Genomic DNA, 7,103 nt, shown 5'->3' on the forward strand with positions numbered 1-7,103 from the left:
GTGGTACAGGCAAAACATTTGCACCTAACCAGGAAACCTCAAGAAACTCTTTTGTAACATAACCAAGTTTCCTTGGTGACCTGCACGGGCTGCACCTCTTCTCTTTCACACTGGGGGAACGCACATGCCTTTCAAAATAGTCAGATGCTTCTCAGCACCAGCTGTCCCCTGAGCAGAGCCACATGCTCTGGTGTGTCTGAGGCAAATACATGTTTTCTGGGCTGAAAATCAGAACACTATGGCTTCCTCGTTGTAACTTCCAAATACATGGGCACAGGAGAGATGAGCACAAACCCTTACAAGTGCTTGGTCACTTCTGTCTTGACCTGAGGGTGGCTCTGACAGGTCCTGCTACTGGGGCTTAATGTGCTACCATTTAAGGAGAAGCAGCACATCTATGCCTTGGGCCCTGGACAGAGACTGGCAGTGACAGAATGCTTCTTCTTCTCAGGGTCAGCTTCGGTAGGAGCTTGGGCCTTGCCCTTGAGCCTGGCCTCCCCCTGACCCAGCCTGACATTGGTTTAGCCAGCCTTCCTCTGCATGAGAAATGCACGTGAGGGAGATTGCAGCAGGGGAGAGGGGTGCTGGGTGAGAGACTCAGCTAAAGGCTTCTTTACCACAGTGTAGACATTGTGGTTTTGTTGGAATCACATCCAGGTTAATGTGCATTTGGTTTTATGAAAAACCCAGGGCCATTTGCCCAGAAGTGAAATGAGTTGACCCAGCTCAGCCACAAATGATATTTTGGCTAGAGATAAGCTCCTTGCAGGGAAGGGGAAAAACCTGCCTTCTCTAACTTTAAAGGCTCTCAAGGGTTTGGTGTGGTAAAAGAGGAAGAACGGGCTTCCCTGGTGGCGCAGTGGTTGGGAGTCCGCCTGCCGATGCAGGGGGCACGAGTTCGTGCCCCGGTCCGGGAATATCCCACATGCCGCGGAGCGGCTGGGCCCGTGAGCCACGGCCGCTGAGCCTGTGCGTCCGGAGCCTGTGCTCCGCAGCGGGAGAGGCCACAACAGTGAGAGGCCCGCGTACCGCAAAAAAAAAAAAAAAAAAAAAGAGGAAGAACACTGGACACCTGGGTCCTGCTGCTGCCCCACCACCAATGAGCTGTGTGACTGAAGGCCAGCCAGTTTGCCTCACTGTGCCTCAGTTTCCTCACCTCTAAAATGGGTGGTGGTGGGGAACTAAGCTCAAAGCCCTTCCAGCTCAAACATTCTATGATTCTACACAGGACTGTCTACAAAATTTGCAGGGCCCAGGGCAAAATGAAAACGCAGGGCCTCTTGCTGAAACTTATTAAGAATTTCAAGACAGCAACAGCATAACACGAAGCCAAGCACAGGGCCCTTTTAAGCACGGGGCCCTGCATGCCTGACCAGATAGCTCACTCAGTAAGCCGTCCTTGATTCTACAGGTGGCCCCTCACTACCTTTTTTGATCACATATGATGGAGCATCTGCTTAATATCGTGAGGAAAATATGGGCTTTGCGGTTAGAAAGACTTGGTCTTTACCAGAAACTAACACAACATTGTAAATCAACTATACTTCAATTAAGAAAAAAAAAGAAAGACTTGGTCTTTAATCTTGGCCTTATATACTAGTGTGACCTAGGGTTCCTCACCTAATTGCTCCTTGCCTCAATTTCCTTGTGTGTAAACAGATGCATCACACCCACCCAGCAGGAAGATTGTGAGCAAGTGTTGGGATTCAGTAAACAGCATCACCAGTGTTTGAAGGTACCATTATGCACATTAAACTGAATTCCATCTGAACGAGGGTTTCATGAAGCTGTTGTTTTTTAAGGCAAGGTCATGTGCTGCTAGAGAGACTGTCAGATTCAAAACAGACTTTCTTTTTGCCAAAAAAAGTCACGAGTGGTTTTTTTTTTTTTTTCACAGTAACTGCATCTGTGGTGCTCTGCTCCTGGACCACACACTCTACGATTTAGGAAGTCATTCCATTCCCAACTGTAAATTATCTCTTGGGCCTGTTACTTTTTTCACTTAGCTCCCCATCCTTCCACTCGTTTCCCCTACTATTCAGAACTGCATATGGCTTTTGAGAAAACCATTTGAGTTTCACATTTGTTTCATGGTTATTCTTGTTCTCATTTGCTTTCACTTCACATGTATCCACACGTGCAGTTTTCCCCTAATCTCCCTCCTGAGGTCTCTCTCTGCGTTAATACACTGTAAGCAGAAGTCAGCTTCCACCGGGGGAGGAAATATCATTCATTCACACATCCATCCCTTCGTTCACTCACTCATTATTTTTTGAGCACTTACTGATAAATTATGACCTTTGAGAAGCTTAAGAACTGATGGGAGAGACAAATGAGTGAAACTTGAAATACAAGGTAAATACTTTTATAAAGGTTGCAGGGCCTGGGCGGGGCAGGGTAGGGGAGTAGGACCCCCGTGAGTTCAGTTTTCACCTGGGTGAGCCAGAGAAGGAAACATTTGAGCTGGCTCTTGAAGGGTAAGGAGGAGTTTCCCAGGAAAAGATGTGCCCATCTGAAAGGAATCCTGGGGCCTCACTGCTGCTTTGCCACCCCTTTGCTTGTCTCTTGTCACCTCTCTGACACATTTGTTTCAGGATTGTCCTCATGTAACTCCAGCTTCACAAACTGGGCACACCTGGGCACAGGGTTTCCCCTCCTGCTCTGGTGGATAAGAAAGTGTGGAGGTGACGCCCCTCCACCCTCCTCTTTGCCTTAGTCATGTGATTCCTCACTCCTCCCCCTTTCTTTCCTTCTCTCTCGGAGGAAGAGGTCTTTTCTCCTTCCAAAGCCAGCTCTTCTGCCGAGACTCCAATCCTATCCCACATCCTCCAAGACTTTGCTTATTACATTTTCTCTCTCATAGCTTCCAAATCTCCTACTTTCAAGCTCCTTTCCCTCTGTCAACAAACAAGTTCCAGTCTCACACAACCTAAAAACAAACACAACCTTTCTGAACCCTGCTATACCCTCAAGCTATTGTGGTACCAACGTTGAAGAAATCGGTTTCTTCTATCTTAGCCATTACATTCTCACTGCTCCTTCACTCCATACCTCCTAGCAGTCTGGTTTTCAGCCCCTCTACCCCAGGAGTCTCATCCTCAAAAGGCAGCAGACCACCACATCAGCATACTCAGTGGCCTATCCCCAGCCCTCATTCTTACCATTCCTGCAGTGTTGAAGCCCTTGAAATGCTACTCCAGGGCATTGTGCTCCCCTTCCCCTTCTCCCGCCCACCTCCCTCACCAGCCCCTCTCCTCTCCTCTTGTCACAGACCCCACCCCTCCGTCACCCTGTATTGCCCCTTGGCCTCAGCTATATGACTGACTCCCAAACTCCATCACTGGGCTCCCCTGCTTGTCTAAGCCTCATGCTCATCTTTCCAACTGTCTCTGTTATATCTCTATTGAGGTGGCTCATTGACACTCAACTGCTGCACTCATTATCCTTTGCCCCAAAACTTTATATTTCGGTAAGTGATGCTGTCATCATCCCAGCACCCAGAATCAGGATCTGAATATTATTTATTCCTACTCCTCTCTCTCCCTTGTCTCACTTCGAGTTAGGTACCAAATCCTGTACCCCATCCTTTTGAAATCGTTCCTGACATCTTTGTTATTATCAAAGCGATGGCTTTACCTTACCCTTGGACTACTGTGGTTGCCTGATAATGCACCTCCATTCTTTCCTGACCCAGGCGAATTAATCTTTCTAAAGCTTCCCCATGATGGGTTGCAATCCCCCTCCTTTCTGTATACACTTACATTTGTCTCTAGATATGAACTATTTTTTTCTTATTGGAGTATAGTTGCTTTACAATGTTGTGTTAGTTTCTGCTGTACAGCAAAGTGCTATACGTATACATATATCCCCCCCATTTTGGATTTCCTTCCCATTTAGGTCACCACAGAGCATTGAGTAGAGTTACTTGTGCTATACAGCAGGTTCTCATTAGTTACCTATTTTGTACGTAATAGTGTATATATGTCAATTCCAATCTCCCAATTCATCCCACTTTTTGTCTGTGTCTCTATTTCTGCTTTTCAAATAGGTTCATCTGTACCATTTTCCTAGATTCCATATATATGAGTTAATATACGACATTTGTTTTTTCTTTCTGACTTACTTCACTCTGTATGACAGTCTCTAGGTCCATCCACGTCTCTGCAAATGGCACAATTTCGTTCCTTCTTATGGCTGAGTAATATTCCATTGTATAGGCAGAACACTCTTTGACATAAACCGCAGCAAGATCTTTTTTGACCCACCTCCTAGAGTAATGAAAATAAAAACAAAAATAAACAAATGGGACCTAATGAAACTTCAAAGCTTTTGCACAGCAAAGGAAACCATAAACAAGACAAAAGACAGCCCTGAGAATGGGAGAAAATATCTGCAAACAAAGCAGCTGACAAGGGATTAATCTCAAAAATATACAAGCAGCTCATGCAGCTCAATATCAAAAAAACAAATAACCCAATCAAAAAATGGGTGGAAGACCTAAATAGACATTTCTCCAAAGAAGACATACAGATGGCCAAGAGGCACATGAAAAGATGCTCAACATCACTAATTATTAGAGAAATGCAAATCAAAACTACAATGAATTATCACCTCACACTGGTCAGAATGGCCATCATCAAAAAATCTACAAGCAACAAATCCTGGAGACAGTGTGGAGAAAAGGGAACCCTCCTGCACTGTTGGTGGGAACTGAGTATTTTTTAAATGACCTCTGATTTTTCTATTCAATTCAACAAATTCTTGATTAGTGCCTAGTATGTGCAAGTCCCTTGGTGAGGAGCCGCAGAGAGAGGAAGATAGAGTCTCTGCCTTCAAGGAGCAGAATCCAACTTTAAGAGAAGACCATTGGGAATAAGATGGAGAATGAGGAGAACTAGAAAAGAAGAAACAAAAGCAAAGATGCTTTCAGAAGGAAGAGATCATAGTGTGTGTGTATGTGAGTAAGTGTGTGTCTAGAGTTGTGAAAAATAGAGGTGGTGTTTAGGAAGATTTTAATTGTGAGAAATGAGAATAGATGCTTCCAGGGGAAGAAAATTTCAACTGTGGTGTAAAGATGGGAAATTACCATGCATGTTTGGAAAATGGTGAGTAAACCAGATCTGCTGAAGCATAGAAGTCTAGTGGGGTCTAGTCTAATTTTATCTACTTGATAAATATGAAAATCCATGTATTCCTTTAGGAAATATAGAGTAAATGTTATAACTCAGGACTTTGGCTTATGCTTACATAAACATCTATTTGAGTGCTGTGTATATTTGGTGAGACACACACACACACTCACACACACACACACAAACACACACACACACACACACACACACACACACTGTGTTGGGTAGTGTGGCTATAGAGACCTTGCTCTTGAGAAACTCACTCTCTTGAGAGGAGGGGATAATTGCAGCTCTGTGTGGTAAACACCATCAGTACTAGTAGTAAAGATGTGTGCAGTGCCTCTGGCAGCCAGAGGCAGGGAAGGAAATTATGCTGGCATAGATTGTAAGGAAAACTATACAGATAGATAGCATTTGATTTAGGCTTTCAAGAATAAGTAGAGGGCTTCCCTGGTGGCTCAGTGGTTAAGAATCTGCCTGCTGATGCAGGGGACATGGGTTCAAGCCCTGGTCTGGGAAGATCCCACATGCTGCAGAGCAACTAAGCCCGTGCGCCACAACTACTGAGCCTGTGCTCTAGAGACCGTGAGCCACAACTACTGAGCCCATGTGCCACAACTACTGAGCCCATGCACCACAACTACTGAAGCCCATGCGCCTAGAGCCCATGCTCCACAACAAGAGAAGCCACCGCCACGAGAAGCCCACACACTGCAACAAAGAGTAGCCCCCTGCTTGCCGCAACTAGAGAAAGCCCAAGCTCAGCAACGAAGACCCAACCCCGGGGTAGAGTATGACAGTCCTAGAAAGAAGTGGCAAGAAATGAGGTTGGAAAGATAGATTGGTGTTAATTTGTGAAAGGTCTTAAATGCCATATAATATAATGGAGGTTTCTAGGAAAGTAAGAGTTTTATTTTTATTCATTTACTTGGTCTCCTTTTATTCAATGGTACTCATTTATAGTATAGTTCAATAAAAAGCAATAACGCTTACAAGTTACAAAGGAACATTTTCTTTATGAAATTCTAAAACTAAGCTTTGAGGTTAGCTGAACAAAAATTTTCTTATGGAAAAGAGTTCATTCCTATGTATTCCTTCCTTGATTACCAGCTAAATTCCTCTGCCCCCTGCAACTCCTCCACCTCCACCCCTACCACAACCCAAGTCACCCAGGGTTATCCACTGAGTTTTCTGGCTGAGCTGAGCCATGAGGTACAAGGGCTGAGCTCTGGGTAAAGGTAGACCAGGTCCCTCTGAGACTATAACCAGGAACTGACCACTTGTTTAGCTTACAGCTAGGTATGGGTTCTCAGGAAAGACTGTCTCTAGTCTGGGATTAATACATGATGTTTGTGGACAGAAGTCTGGGGATCACTTTTTCTAAGCCATATTCATGTTGGAAAAACTGAGTACATATTAGCATTACTTAATTCAATACTTTCCCTCCACACTCTTGCATTATGAATTCCTGCCCAACTCCCAGAATTGGGTTTTATCACCACTTCATGATCAGGAGGTTGATAATTTGCTGGAAATCACTCAGGAAACACAGGACCTCCTAAGCCTAGTTTCAACCTTCTCAACTAAGGTATCTGCCCAGAAATTATCTTCCAAAGATTAGGGGATAAAGAATGTTATAGGGCAGAACCTTCATTCAGATAAAACAAGGCTGATACCAAAGACTCTATACTAGTGGTGTTCAAAACTCTGAGCTCAGAGGACATTTCCAAATACTGGAATTTTTGATGGCACACCTAAAGGAATTAAATGGAACCCATTGTCATCATCATACTACAGTGGCATTTGTACATCAAAGTAAAAAAGATACAATCTGGGGAGACCTTCAAGATGGCGCAGGAGTAAGACGTGGAGATCACCTTCCTCCCCACAAATACACCAGAAATACATCTACATGTGGAACAACTCCTACAGAACACCTACTGAATGCTGGCAGAAGACCTCAGACCTCAC

General features: G+C 44.5%; 1 long non-coding RNA gene across 1 annotated transcript in view; it reads right to left on the bottom strand.

Annotated features, from left to right (window-relative positions):
* LOC114486820 (uncharacterized) overlaps positions 1 to 7,103 on the bottom strand; it is a 73,894-nt gene that overhangs the window by 44,214 nt on the left and 22,577 nt on the right. The window contains exon 4 of the long non-coding RNA XR_003681113.2: positions 4,124 to 4,268. This is a non-coding gene — a long non-coding RNA (uncharacterized lncRNA). The remainder of the gene's footprint in view (positions 1 to 4,123; positions 4,269 to 7,103) is intronic.

Source organism: Physeter macrocephalus, chromosome 1, assembly GCF_002837175.3.
Source record: "Physeter macrocephalus isolate SW-GA chromosome 1, ASM283717v5, whole genome shotgun sequence".
NCBI classification, from domain to species: domain Eukaryota; kingdom Metazoa; phylum Chordata; class Mammalia; order Artiodactyla; family Physeteridae; genus Physeter; species Physeter macrocephalus.